The sequence below is a fragment of the Rattus norvegicus genome, chromosome 4, assembly GCF_036323735.1.
Source record: "Rattus norvegicus strain BN/NHsdMcwi chromosome 4, GRCr8, whole genome shotgun sequence".
NCBI classification, from domain to species: Eukaryota; Metazoa; Chordata; class Mammalia; order Rodentia; family Muridae; genus Rattus; species Rattus norvegicus.
In genome coordinates, this window is record NC_086022.1 from 51,114,751 (window position 1) to 51,129,558 (window position 14,808).

At 36.1% G+C, this 14,808-nt stretch overlaps 1 protein-coding gene across 1 annotated transcript in view; it reads left to right on the forward strand.

The window, feature by feature from the left end:
* The window catches only part of Kcnd2 (potassium voltage-gated channel subfamily D member 2), a 501,946-nt gene that overhangs the window by 373,156 nt on the left and 113,982 nt on the right, over positions 1 to 14,808 (forward strand). The window lies entirely within an intron of this gene.

The window sequence follows — 14,808 nt, forward strand, 5'->3', positions numbered from 1 at the left end:
ATCTGTCACGTTATATCCATGAAAACAGATCGTCCTGACCCAGTAATCACATTAATTATTCTATGACAGTTTCACACATAATTCACATACCATGTTCTATAGACAGAATGTATGCATTAAATTCCACATGTGCTCATAGGTGACATGTAATAACAGAGTTTCCGAGGCTGTGACCTGAAAGTGTGTTATACATGAAGCAGAAAAGGCATAATAGTGCTACCAGTAATTACCCTCTTCTGGACAACAGCCAAGATATCAGTTCAGTGCTAGACGCTGTCACAGCATGATGCCTTACAGTAAACCTGTAATAAATGTATGCCCCAGGTGTTAGCAGTAATACTGCAAGGCAGCTTTTTTACCTCTTTTTACTCGGAACCAGAAATTAAATGTGAGTCAACCATAAGTGAAATGTTTTCCTTATAAGCATAATTCTGTACCAACACAGAGAATGTTTTCCACTTAATTATATATACAAAGATGGTGTTTGAGGAAGCCTAACATTGGATGAGGATAGGTAGAGTATATAAGCTCCCTATGGCATAGGCGTTTCATCAAAGTGTCTATCAGAAATTATGTCTCTTCACAAAGTTTCTCATTGAGTCTCAGAAACGCATGACAGCTATTCTACTTCATAAGCTCTCTTACCTATCATAAGATATTTGAAGCTACATTCACGTTAACATTTAATGTGCTTTCAAGACTGGCATCATTTAGCAGGCAAAGACATAAAATTATTTTAGAAAAAAAATGCAAGCTCTTATTTTCCTGGTGTATATTTTCTCTAATTGCTTCATTAATAATTTGATATACTGAGCTAGGAGAGACCTAACAAGCTGTAGCTTAATTTAATGCAAACTAACTTTCCTTCAACAGCATTGTAATATATTACACAATAGAATATGAATTTTAAAAGCACATAAACAACATAACTTTTTACATACCCTCATATACAATATTTGGTACTTTAGGGAAAATTCTACCAGTTGGCAATTCTTACTCCCTAAAGGAGTGCTTAGAATTTTCTGTAGCTCTCGTGTAGGGAATAGGTCATTAACATGTTAGAAAGTGCAAACGTGCATGTAACTTTCGCTTTAACAATATCTATTCTTCTGTCTGAGAAACCACGTGTTCTAAGAACGTAACCATCCTTAATAAGTTTCAGAATATCCATGTTCTTTGTGATTTTAGCTTTGTATATGCATTCGAAGTTAAGAGGAATCAATAGTTTGGGCAAGGTTTAGAGCAGCAGAAAACTTATCATGCCTTTATGAGGGTGCTTTGGGCATGCCAATTCACTAAATACACTTTACAAGCAAGAAATAGAATTTGTAGCAATGACAACAAAAACTGAACCAGAAGAATATAGTACCATGCTGTGGTCTCCTAAAGAGCGTTCAGTCTGCAGCCAGGAAGCCTTACTTTTATTTACTTATTGTCATTGCTATTCCTGGCCTAATCTTCAGAAAACTGAACGTCTAATTATGAACCTGTAACAGCACCACACAAAGGAAATATTTGCGTCACCCATACTCCAGAGTGTCTGTTAGAAAGAGACTGAGAAGTATGTGTTCTTCAAATGAAGTATGAAAGCGGTTTCTTTATTTTCAAGGCTCATCATTGTATAAGTTCATATCCTGTTTTTAAAATTAGTGTTTGAAGTGTATATTACTTCAAATAGTAATATTCCTTAGGATGATTTTATAACTATGGTAATAAGATAAAGTCATTGTAATTAAACAGTATTTTAAACTTGATATTCTGACTTTCTCAGCTAAATGCTTTTATTTGTCATCTCTATGAAAATGTGAATCTAACTCCGAAACCAAATAAGTGACTCTATTGATCTTAATGGTGCTTCCACTGCTGTCCTGCACTCTCTGCCTCTAATCGTTAGTCTCAGAGAGTAATTATAGTTCACGGTGAATGACTGGGGAGACCATGTTTACCCTAGTCACTGTTGTATGCCCAGTGTACTATTTGCATATGGAGTAGTAGTCGATGCAATATAAAACAAAAGACAAAAAAATTCTCTGAGACTAAGTAAAATCTCATCAGTATATTGCTAAGTTATATAGATTTTAAAAAAATCAAATCTTAAGACCTAGGTTATATTTTTTTACTGATAACAAAATTTATTAATGTTCTAGATCATAATGTTTGAATCTGAATAGATGAGACGACACAGGTCAATGTACTCACATGTGTGCTGACGTCCATTACCCCTTAATACCTTCCTCAGTCACTCTTCGCCTGTTCTGAAGACTGGGCTGGAGCTTGCTCCTTCAAGACTGACTTTCCAGCAGCGAATCCACTCGTCCCTGTGTCCATCACTAGGATTGCAGGAATGTGCCACCATTCTGAGATTTTCTTTCCATCGGTTCTGAGGACCACAGCAAGTTACCATGCTTGTTTGGCAAGAACTTGACCAACTAAGTCAAATCTGCAACTCCCCAAAATTGTTATTTCCAAGATAACTCTTCAGTTTGGCCTCACTGATTGGCACACTTTAGTGACTGTATAGTACTTGGGATGACCACTTACATTATTTAATCCAAGGTCTTCCAGATGATGTACAAGAAGCTCTGAAGTCTATAGGAAATATCTGAGATATTGACAGGGATTAAGCAAAATTAACAGCACGGAGATCTTGCCCTTAAAGTTGCCATTTCCATATAAAATCTGTTCTTTTGAACAAACAAACCTAAATAAAATAATGGTGATGTGAAATAAAGTCGGTAAATTTGTTTTTCAGGAAATAAAATAAATTCAAATCTTGTAAACAGTTGATGAAAGAAAATGCATTCTGGGACTGGATGAAAATGAAAAAAGAGAAAATAATGTAAGTGCAAGAAGAAAGCAAGATTAAAGGAGTACATTTCAGTGTCTCCATTTACTGCAGCTGTTGACAGAGGAAGGCAGTCTAGCAGCATTCTGAGTAGGTTCTTTTGTCTTTCAGTCAGTCTTTGAAAGAAGCCAGCTACCCTTCATACTTCTGAGGAAAATGGCATCCAACTATACCATACATTAAAAAATGAAAGGATATATTTAAATGAAAACGTCCTTGTTTCTTAGAAGCTTATTATTTTAATTAGTTCATTCTGATAAGAGGAGATAAGACAGAATGACTGGCGATACACTGTAGAGATTGTCGTTCATTATAAGCTAAAGGAAAATTCTACTTGCTCAAAAGATGCTTCTCTGCTTAATCAAATGGTTTATTACTAAAGTATATTGGGTTTTTAGTCATCCCGTAACTAATATGTGTACACTTACTTTAAAAGAACAAACCATGTTATACCTCTCAACCAGAATATTTTAATTATTAAAACATCAATTTCAAAGTTCAACAATGCATGAAGCCTAATATATCTGAATTTGCAGGGCTCTTTTTTAGGAAAAAGCATTTGCTACCTCAAAACAGATACATAAGTTGTTTTTTCTTACCCTGTGGGAGAAATGAATGGAAGTTTTTGGCAGAGATAATTTGTCCTTGTCATACATATTAGGTAAATTATATAAGTATATAAAATTTGTATAGGCAATCTCAAAATTTCTCTAATTAAGTAAACAAACAAAATGCACAAAACATACATCAATCCTTCAGGAGTTCAGGAGTTTAAAGCAAAACTAAGGAACTCTCAAACTAATGCCATGACCACATATCCTTCTTTGCCTTTTACACTCACACCTAAACACATGATTCCCCTTTTACATAATCTGTGATTACATGTACAGTGTATTTCTAAGAGTTTCTACCACTGCACATGCTTTCAACATTCTTCCTTTATGTTTATAACAACTGTAGCCAAACCAAACTTTTACATTAAGATCCTTTAAATTGTTCTCCTTCAGAGAACTGTGACTTCCAAATATCATTGAAAAAAAATATTCTTTGATCAAAGTCATTCAGTAGAAGCCTTAAAAAAGCATGAGGTCATCCTGAAGACATGAAACTACAACTCTTTATTATAACGTTTGGGAGAAGTCGGTAACCTATGACACAAATTTTGAGTAACCTAAAAAAAATTAAACAACAGAGAAAACAGTGTAAAGCCCAGCCTGGACACTAGTTGGTTACCATTCAAAATCCTTTGTTTTCTAACTTCTTAAATGTTCAGTGGCAATACTGACAGCTACACACAAGGGCAATGTGGAGATTGGGGACAAGGCATTTGCACTGTGTTTGAACCACACTGAATGGGTATTTTACAACCAACAAAGAAACACTCATTATTTTGAAGGCCTCTTCATGCTATTAGTTGGTACTATATGTGGATGCAATTGCTTTTCCTTTCAGCAGCCCACATAAATACACTCAAACATTGTTTGCACCTCACTGGGGACACTTTACTCTGCCTTGATTATTTAATGTTCTGCTGCTGATTGATAAGGGGTCTGAAAACACCTATTAAGATTAACACAGGGCTTTGCAAATGATAATCACCTAAGGATTTCGTCACTGTGATATGATTCTACTTTTTATCTAAATTGTTTTCAATTTTATTCAGAAAAAAAATAGGTACAAGTCATGTTCATCTGCGGAGTGCTATGCGATATTTCAAGGCATGAAAACATTCTTAATACATCTAGGTAGGGTTAATGACATGATGCATATTTAAAATATCTCAAGTTCCTCTGACCATGCTTTGGGAACAAAGTTCCTATCATACTTCAGATTGACAGACATGCATCAAACAGTAAATTTAATCTACAGACTTCTAAACAATGGTGATAATACAACCTATAGCTTTTTGTGTACTGGGTAGTGCTTTGCAAACTCGTCCCCTGGAAGCAATCTCTTTCTTAGTTTTAAGATATTCACTTTTAGAAGACAGAACCTTGTCATGTAACCTTACAAGGGTCTTGAAGAATTGGAAGAATGTGAGTGGCCATAGTAGAACAAAAGCCATTCTGGAGTTATGGAAGAATTTGACCAGAGTACAGCAGGAACAGAGTAGCAGACTGCTTGGGGATTTTAAGTGACAATAAAAAGAAATGAAAATGTTGGCAGTTCTGGACCTGCTAGCAGAGATTAATGCTAGATACCTGAGCGAGGAAGATGAGAAGACCCAAGTTGCAGGTCTGTTGCCGGCAAGTAAGTTGAAAACCAGTCTGGTGAAATAGCTAGACTAGAGTTCAGATATTAAAATATATCTTTTCATGTTAGCAATATGGCATAATTTTAATTAAAAAGTGAATAGTTCAAACACTGTTGCTTGGATAGCTCCAGTAGATATGAAATGTAATGTCATCTGAGGTTGTACACATACCAAGGAGCTGAAGGCCAGCTTACAGGACTAGTTCATCCTGTAGGAATGACGTAATGAATTGATTTGGACGATATCCCCACCATCTGAGGAAAGTAGAACACTGGCTTTGCATATAGTTCCCCAATCAAAAACTATAAAACGTGGCTAGTAAAAAATGTAGGAAGCTTTGAATCAGAGTCTATGAAATAAGCATCATTTATAGGAAACATACTAGATAGCCATTTGTAAGCTGGTTGATAATAAAAATGAGATGATGTGTGTGGTTCTTTCCTACATTTACATACATCTCTTTAGTTACACTAGACACCATGTGTAAGATACATATTCTTCCCTTTGCTATCAGTGTTAAATCAGAAGCTAACATTCCCCAAGCACACTGAAGTATCAAAATGTTTTAAATATCTAAATAAACTCAGACTCAATTCTCCAACCAAGAATACACACAAATGAATTTTAGTTTTTTTAAAACGTGACATCTCCAGACTTTTCAGGTAGACAGCAACTTTACCATTTCAGTTCTTTCATGAGATAAGTTATACATGCTGTCATTGTTTTCACATCTAATAAAATTTTAATTAAATGCTTAATACATGAAAGTATTGGCAACCCATGGGCAGAAGTATAAAAAGTTAGTCTATTATTTATTGTCAATATCAAATAAAAGTGTTTAAATAGAATATAGTACTAGGTAGTAGAGGGACAATCACATTCTGGTAATCAGTTTTGATTTTATTATAAAAAATAATTGACCCACGTTTTGATATAAACCTATGTATTTACAGCTGAGAATTCACTCACTAATATATCTAAAAGTATCTCCATTCAGGTTTTCCTACTACCAGATTCATTCATGATGGAAACAGAACAAGAGTTACCCCATAATGTGTGGTGTTAATACCTAATATATTTTCACTATAAAAATAACTGAGTAGCCCTCATAACTGGTGTCTAAGATCAAATGATTTAGTGAATTTCACCCGTTAAAACAAAGCAAGTAGCTGGCAAGAAAAAATATGAGAGAAAACAGTGAAATAGCAAAGTGCAGCAACTGCCATTCACAAAAAAAACTTCCAATGATCTCATTGAAGACATCATGTGCAATCTCCATTCTAATTTTCCCGTCTCTAGATTATGTCTAAGGTTTGCAGCAGTATTGTCTGCTATCAGAAAAAATGTAGCTCTCATTCAGATGTAAAGTAAGAATATTCTAGACATGCGCTATAGGTTTCATAGGTAGGTCATAGGGTTCCATGTACACTGTCAACTGCTTCAATTTATTTCCTGCCCTGCTTTTCTTACCTGGATGTCAAAAACATTCCATTACTAAAGACTCCAAGTAATGATCCTTTTGTTCCAAATAGTTTTAATTCATTTTTTTTTTTACTATTTCATACATGAAATCTCATTTTTTACATTTTTTGTGTGCACTGAACTTAATTACGGTTGCTCGCATGGGCATGTGTGTATTCACGAAATAAGAGGTTCAATGTGCCAGTGGGTACACAACAGATGCAAATTGGCTCCACCTCTCCTGGTAGCCATTGTCAGCCAGTAGTCTCTCAGAGAGAGGTGGGGCGTAATGGGCCCACGGAACATACATGATGAAAGATTTATGTTCTCAATCTTGTGCAGGTAACCATGGCTACTATCAGTTAATCAGCACATCAGCCAGGATATATTCAGACAGCAGCAGCATTTCAGAACTTACTTCCCCATCATCTGGCTCTTATATTCTTTCCAACCCCTGTCTCTAATTTTATTAAAGTAGTTTAAAATGTCTCTTTTGGAAGCCAGCAAGAGAGCTCAGCACAAAACAAAGCTTGTTTCTTAAGCCTTGCTTCTTGTGATTGAGTCCTGGAACCCACTTAAAAGTGGGAGAAGAGACTTCATAAACCTGGCCTACAACCTCCACTCATGTGCTGTGGAGCACATGCCCACATTCACAATTTCTACACACAGTTGCATAGCAATTTCCTCGGAGACAAAAATTTAAAAATCTCATTTTTGAGGAAACCTAGAAGTCAGGAAGTTATAAAGGACACCCCTCAAATCCAGGGATTAATTAAACAACGTAGAAGCCACAAGAAGTCCCTGAAACTGACCAGACGCATGAGGCTCTCCCTCCTCAAGGTTATATAAGTATTTATTTTCAGTAACTCTGTTTTGCTTCCAACAGCTTTTGTTTTAAAATTAAGATCACCACTGAGAACGTGTGGACCACATTAATATTTAATCATTTATTTTTCTTGTACTTTCTGTTTGATTGTTAACATAAATAAATAGTTTATACTTTTTTTCTGCCCCGACTCGGTGTTCTAGAGTCACAACAAATTTGTACTGTATAATAAAAGGCACAGGAAAATATTTGTTTTGAAAGCTCATTGTCATTAATCATTATAATGTAGAATATACAAAGAAAAGCATAGCCTTTTTAAAGAGTATTGAGGATGACTTTGAGTTGTTCCAGTAATTCATAAAAAGACCAAGAGTAATGTTTCATATTAATTTATAGAACATTTCTAGTGGAAATATACTTTCTACAAAAATCGCTAATGCTAGCTGCTAATACCTAAAAATATTCTTGTGATTAATGAAGTTTGTGATGTGAGTGCTGTAATCAACAGTATTCATTCTGACCGGTGGTAACAATTGTGTGAATCAGTTCATTAACTGCTCCAATTTCCTCTGTAATGTGTGAATTTGACGAGAACTGGACATGACACTGAACTATGAGAATAATAGACTATTATTAGGAACCAGTTCATTGATCGTTTTCTCTTTGCCACTTGTGTTGGGTACCACCCTAGATCTATGGGCTATCTAGTCTCTGGTTCCTGGCAACCCAGGCATTTTAAGGCATGGACTTGGAGTTGAACCAAAAAATCGTTGGCAACTTTCACAAGTTCTGCACCACCATTGCCCCAAGACATCATGCAGGCAGTACAGATTGTGGGTTGAGGCTTTTGTGTCTGAGTTGGTGTCCAAGTTTCTCATTCCTTGGCCTGCATAATACCTTTCTGTACCAAGGAGATTGAACATAAGGATGAAGGCTCCAAGCCTGCACCAGCTTCACCCCGCTATGGTCAATGAGCTGTGGGGATGTTGTCTCAGTAATGAGGCCTGGCTGTCCGTTTTCAAACAGAGGCCTTCAATCTTAACCTCAGCCTGAGTTCTTGACAGATCTTCAAAGGGACCTCCTCATCCAACGACTCAACCAAATATAACCCAGTCAGTGAAGGCCTTGCCTAAAATAGACAATTCAGACTCCGTATCCTCCATTAGGAGGAGTTTAGTCTAGTGACGACCAGATAGGCTTTCTCAGTCAGCAGATGAGAGCAGATGCAAAGACCCATAGCCAGACATTATGCAGAGAAAAAGTCTAAATTGGAGGTCTCCATAGAGTCTCTTTCCTCAGAGCAGAAAGAAAAACTGTAGGAGTCAGAGTGGATAGAGGACACCAGGAGAACGTGGCCCACAAAATCTACTAAGCAGGGCTCACACAGAAACAGCAAGAATGGGATCTACATGGCTCTGCATCAGGTCCTCTGCACATATGTTTTGGCTGTTAGCTTGGTGTTCTTGTGAGACCCTTAAAAGTGGGAGTGAATGCATCTGACTCTTTTGCCTGCTCTTGAGATTCTGTTCCTCCTATTGGGTTGCCTTGTCAAAACTCATCTTCTCTTATTATACCTTGTCTTGTCCTGTTTTGCTGTCATCTCTTAGAAGCCTGCTCTTTTAACAAGAGGAAACAAGGGGAATGGATCTGGGACACGCAGGAGAGCTAGGATGAGTAGAGGGAGGGGAAAATGTGTTTTGGATGTATTGTATGAAAGAAGAATTGATTTTCAATGAAAAAATACAACGAAAGAAAAGTTTGAATTTATTTTAAATGCACACTGCATTGCATATTAAGACACAATAGTATTTCCCCCACTGAAATCTGGATAATTATATGACTTGGGCAAATCATTGTCTTTCCTTTTTAGAGATTTGATTTTCCTACATTCAAGAGAAAGATTATAGCTTTTACCCTACACAGATTGTAGTATTGTTTGAAGTTCAAATGAGGTTGACATTAAATATGTTTTGAAATGTATATATTGTGCTAATAAAAGAGATCACTGTAAAGAAAATCCTGGACTATCTCACACCAGGTTTCACAGGAACTCTCAGTGCTTCTGTGGTGCCGGGTTATGTTCCACACAGTCTTAGTCTCTTTGAGTTTGTCAGATGCCTTATCTACAGTTGGTTAACACACTTCCATTCGTAGGCATGACAGTTTCATCAAATACCACCAAGGTATTTTATTGCAATATGACTTCTGGTAAGCTCTTTGTACAATAGAATTTTAGATGGAACTGGAAATTGAATTCACCATTTCCACAAACCAGCAAATAGTGCCATGTGTACTTGTCATGGAAAGAAAAAATAGAAAGAAAAATCTTAACAGAAAACTACAGGAAACTAAGGAATGCTGAGAGTAGGAGAAAGAATGTTCCCTTGGAAAGAGTTCCCTAATTAGTTATCCAATACCAAGTGTTCAGCCCTGGACATAGATATATTATTAACAGTAAATGAACTGAGCAGATTGGATTAACACATTGGTGACTGGTGAATGTCCTTCCATAAGTCAGATTTCTGGGCTGCTTAACTACCAATTCTATCAAATTAAAGTGATTTATTTAGACTTATCACAGTTTCAAATTGGAAAACTATGACAAAGACTCATACTTTAATCAAGATTTTCACTGCAGACTTATCACATTTATAAGATACAATAATTTTATCTAAATTAATAATTATAAAATATATAATGCCAGATGCATTATATAGTGCTAAAACTATTTGTTACACATAGGTAAGAAAATAGTTTTACAAAAATAAAATCATTTCTGCTGCCATCAATTTTGCTCACATAAGCCAAGAGTTAGACATCTGTTAAACTAGATATAAGTAACTAAATGACTAAAGAAAAACGTATTTTAAGGCTATAACATTTCATATAAAAATTGTCCAAGTTGGCTCAATTAACTAGTGCCTATGAAGAAATGGATCAACAGTTTTTTAAATCTAAGAAACATTGATTCCAATAAATATGCAAGGATAAGGAAAAAGTAAAAACAAAACCCAGTCAACTGATACAGTTTTCAAAAAAAGACTTAAAAATATTTAGACAGATTTTACATCTGTTGTGAATGGAGGACAAAAAATATATAATTAAAGTTGTAAAAAATCAAACAATTTTTCAGCAGTTCCCTGTGCCCTAGAGAATACTGACTATCGAGTGGACAAAATGGTGTGAACACTGCACAATCTGAAAATCAGTGAAGATATTCTGGAGTCCTAAGAGCAAGGAAATTTGTACATTACCATAAACAGAAGCAAGTTGATTGTTATGTTGTGTAACTGTAAATGTCCTTACAGGAAATCACTGATGAAATTCCACTTTAAACGTTTTGCTATCATTTATTTACATATTCACCTGGCCATTCATTCGCTCCAAGAAACCATTCAGAGAGTTTTAGACTCTAGATGTAGGCAGTGAGAGTAGAAACTGTAGAATGCCTGAAGGAAACTAGTATTCTAATGATTGCTTCACCATCTAAGTCAAAATTTGAGAGGAGATTCAATTTGTAATTGAATGGACCAAGAATGCTATTTCCCTTGGCACATTTCAGTCATAAATAAAAAATTAATGAGGTCAGAACTAGCTATGTCCCTAGGGAGAAACATTCTTTCCCGAATGTTCCCGGGAATTCTACCAGCTGTACAAGGAATGTATTCCGTAAGTAAAGAGTCTAGTTCAGCCCCCACGTAAGTCTTCTCATTTATGTGTATTCTCCCCAGGAGGCTCTCATCATTAAATACATATTTACCATATTCTCTATACCATCCCCTCCTGCAGCTCTTCCAAATTAATTCAATAAATTTTCATTGTGTTCTTACTTTGTGTCAGGAGCTCCTCCTGTGTGCCAGTGTAGTCACAGTGAAAAAAGCAAATGCACGAAATGCAGGGACTTGCATTCTCCCAAGGGATAAAAATGAGAACCTTAATGATGAATATGATGGATTCTGCTGGAAATGTGTGTGAGTGAGACAGAGGACTCGAAGAATAACTCTAGGCTAAGGTGTCATTTCTAGAATGGCTTAAAGAAACCTTTTCCTTTTCTTTCTTTTTTTTCCACATAATAAACAGTAAGAAAAGTTTCATATGAGAGAAAGAAGTTGAGTTGATATGAAGAAGGTAAATGCCTCTTCTTGCACGGGGAGAAAGACTCAGATAGCAGGGCCAAGGTGAGCGAGAATGGGTTGAAGTGAGAACGAGAGAACTAAATAGAAGTGAGTCCAAACTTGTAAGCCACACGCAGAATGTTTGCTTCTCTTATGAGTGAGGTGAAAATGAACTTATTAAATATTCTAAATGAATCTCCTGCCTGTTGAACCATGGAGTGCTCACTTCGGCAGCACATATACTCAAGGCAGAGTGATACAGAGAAGACTAGCATGCCCCCCCTCGAGAAAATGATGAGAGACTGTTGGAGATGGATATGAAGCTGCAAGTTAGATGGAAGGTGGTTGTCATACTCCAAGAGCTGTGTCTGTGATATTGGGCCTGTTACTTGAGCATAGTTCTCCAGAATTAGATTAGAAACATGTAGAAGGTGTTAGATGGATGGTAATGTGCGTAGGAGGGTAAGGATTGAGAAGTTATTTCAAGGATTAATCTTTGAGCACCAGGAATAATGGCACTGCATTTGAGCATTTAAATGGAAATGTTAAGTTTGTTAGACTTCAGACAAGATTTCAGAGAAGGAGTTCAGGTTGAAATTATAAACTTATAAACCGACAGGTTAGAAATATAATTAAAGAACTGAGGGATGACTATACCAGAAGCAAAAAATTCCTGAAATACAATTAAAGAACTGAGGGATGACTATACCAGAAGCAAAAAATTCCTGGACTGATGTTTAGAGGAGATAAACAAGATGAGCCCACCATCTTGGATAAAGTCTCAAAAGAGGTGAGCCAAGCATCTTGTATGGATCAGTGTTGACTGATGCAGACCTGAATAATTAGCAACTTACTTTTGTAATGATGTGGCAAGCCCAACAGTACTAATCCCAGCACAGAGACAGCTGCTCTCTGATGAACACAAACTTATTAACACTTGGACTGACCAACTCACTGTAACTACGTGGAAATCCAGTGCAGAGTGTGAAAGGTCAAACTTGATGTTGCATTTCTTTTATGTGTAAAAATGTCTACTGCTTCCGTTTTTTAAAAGTAGACGCCATCCTCCACTATCCCAGATTTTATGTTCATTGATTACATAATCTAGGTGTGATTTGACTAAGTCTATTTCAATGGTAGAGCAGTTATTGGACCAAAGTTACAGATTTTATTTTATTTCAAAGCAACTAGCTACAAATATTTTATAAAGAAAAAACTATCATAAAACAAAAATATCCAGCAGCTCTAGAGATGGGGCAGCAATTATGGGTGCACGTTCCTCACAGCAAAGACCCAAGTCATGTCTTACCACTCATGTCAAGGAGCTTAGAACTACTGTAGCCCATGTTCCTGTACTCATGTGTACACACAAAACAGACATACATGAATACATATAATTTGAAGCAAGAAATATAAGACCGACAGACAGACAGATAGATTTGTGTTTATTGCTTTCGTCTGTAGGTAATTGTCAACCTATCCGAAGAAAGAGGAAGTTGTGTTATCTATGCACAATGGCTAGCAGGCCATATTCTTCTTATAATGTGTTTTCCTAGGAGTTCTAACACATCTCAGTTAAAAGTTTTCCATTTTGAATTGCCGTTGTGCTAATATGAAAATTATTCTTGCCAGAAGCTTTCTGCTATAATCTTTTAAGGAAGAAATTAAAATTAGGTATCTGTGCCTGTTAATGTTGTAAGCAGAGTGTTAACTGCATTTGCTAACTAAATCTGTAAATTAGAAAATCTTTGCTTTAGTGATCACATCAGCCTTGAGGAGCTGCAGTTTAAAAGAGATTAAATGTTTTTCTAACAACTGCTCCCAAAGCTGTTGATAGCACAGGAAATGAACACCTAGTATATTGAGAAATGTTGCAGATTCTGTCAAGAGAACATTTTGATCTTTTTCACTCAGGTAACATTATGTCACACGTAAGCTTCTCACAAAATAGCGCTTTTTGTAGATTTCAGTACTCATTATGCATTCAATATTTATGCAAATATTCCCAAGATGACAGGGTATTTATCCTGGACGAAGACGTGAATGTAATGTATGAAGTGGTCCAGCACTTAGTCATGGGGCTACAGTTTAAGTGCTGGTGATTTTTAAAATCAAAACTGAAGTTACTGAAACTCATTACTGTGCAAGTCTTAAAAGAATGCACATGTGAAAGTCCCCATTAAAAATTCAAGGCTTTATATGAACATTTTTCACTTCGTAGGGTGATCCAAAGAGAAAACAACATTAGAAGCTTTCCTCTGGCAAGAAATAAAATTGTACATTCTCCTGGATGCAGTGCTTTGTAAAATGGCTTATTTTACTATTTTATGAAGTTAGCATTCTAGATTAATATTGCTTGGACTGTATATTCCGTTGCACAGATTGCCTTCTACATCTAGAACTAAAGTAATTCTATAGATGCATGATCCAATCAGCTGACAATAAAAGTGTCAAGTATACATAGTTCATTGTCCTCTATTTAAGCTAAAATAATTATTTTAAATGTTTCATTATGTAGATGTACCTACTACATTTTAATAAATAGGAAATAGCATAGGAAGGAAAATTGATAGATGCTGTATGTAGTGAGCATTGTCCTTATTTATTTATGTATTCATGATGTTGTGGCCTCATGAAATGAAATCATTCATGCATTGTCTGAATTCATGATGTCAAGGTTCTCAACTGGATTTTGAAGGGCTTGTCATTATTCTACCCTAGATGTCCAGTCCCTTACAGCATAAATGGATTTCTATATATTTTTGTAAGCTCTCTAAAGCATAACTTGGTTTCTATATGATTAGAGAATAACGATTTCTGTAAATTACATTCATAGTACAGCATCTTCAATTAAAGCCTTCCAATTTTCCATTTCTCAAAGAAGATGGTACAGCATATCTCACCATTTGGCAATTTCCTAGCATTAGACTGCAATTTCAGCAGTACGCATACACCTAGGCTCAACAGTACGAAACAGGGATATGCCCCCCCCAAGAAATAGCAATTCTATCTTGTGTTCATGCATACCTTGCACCTAAGACACTGAAAGGAGCTTAAGAAAATGAATTTGGAAAGACACAGACAATACCTGTAAGTCACCACCTTCTCTGTGGAGGGAAAGTGTGCAACATTCAAACATTGAAAACATCTCTTCAGCCATAGCTGAAGAATGAAAGAACCATCATGAATACTGATACCGATGCTACTGATACATTTTCTTTCTCGCTCCCACAAAGAGATGTTAATACACCTAGATATCTCACCTTCCTGTCACCATCACCATATAGACTCCTATATTTTCACTGAG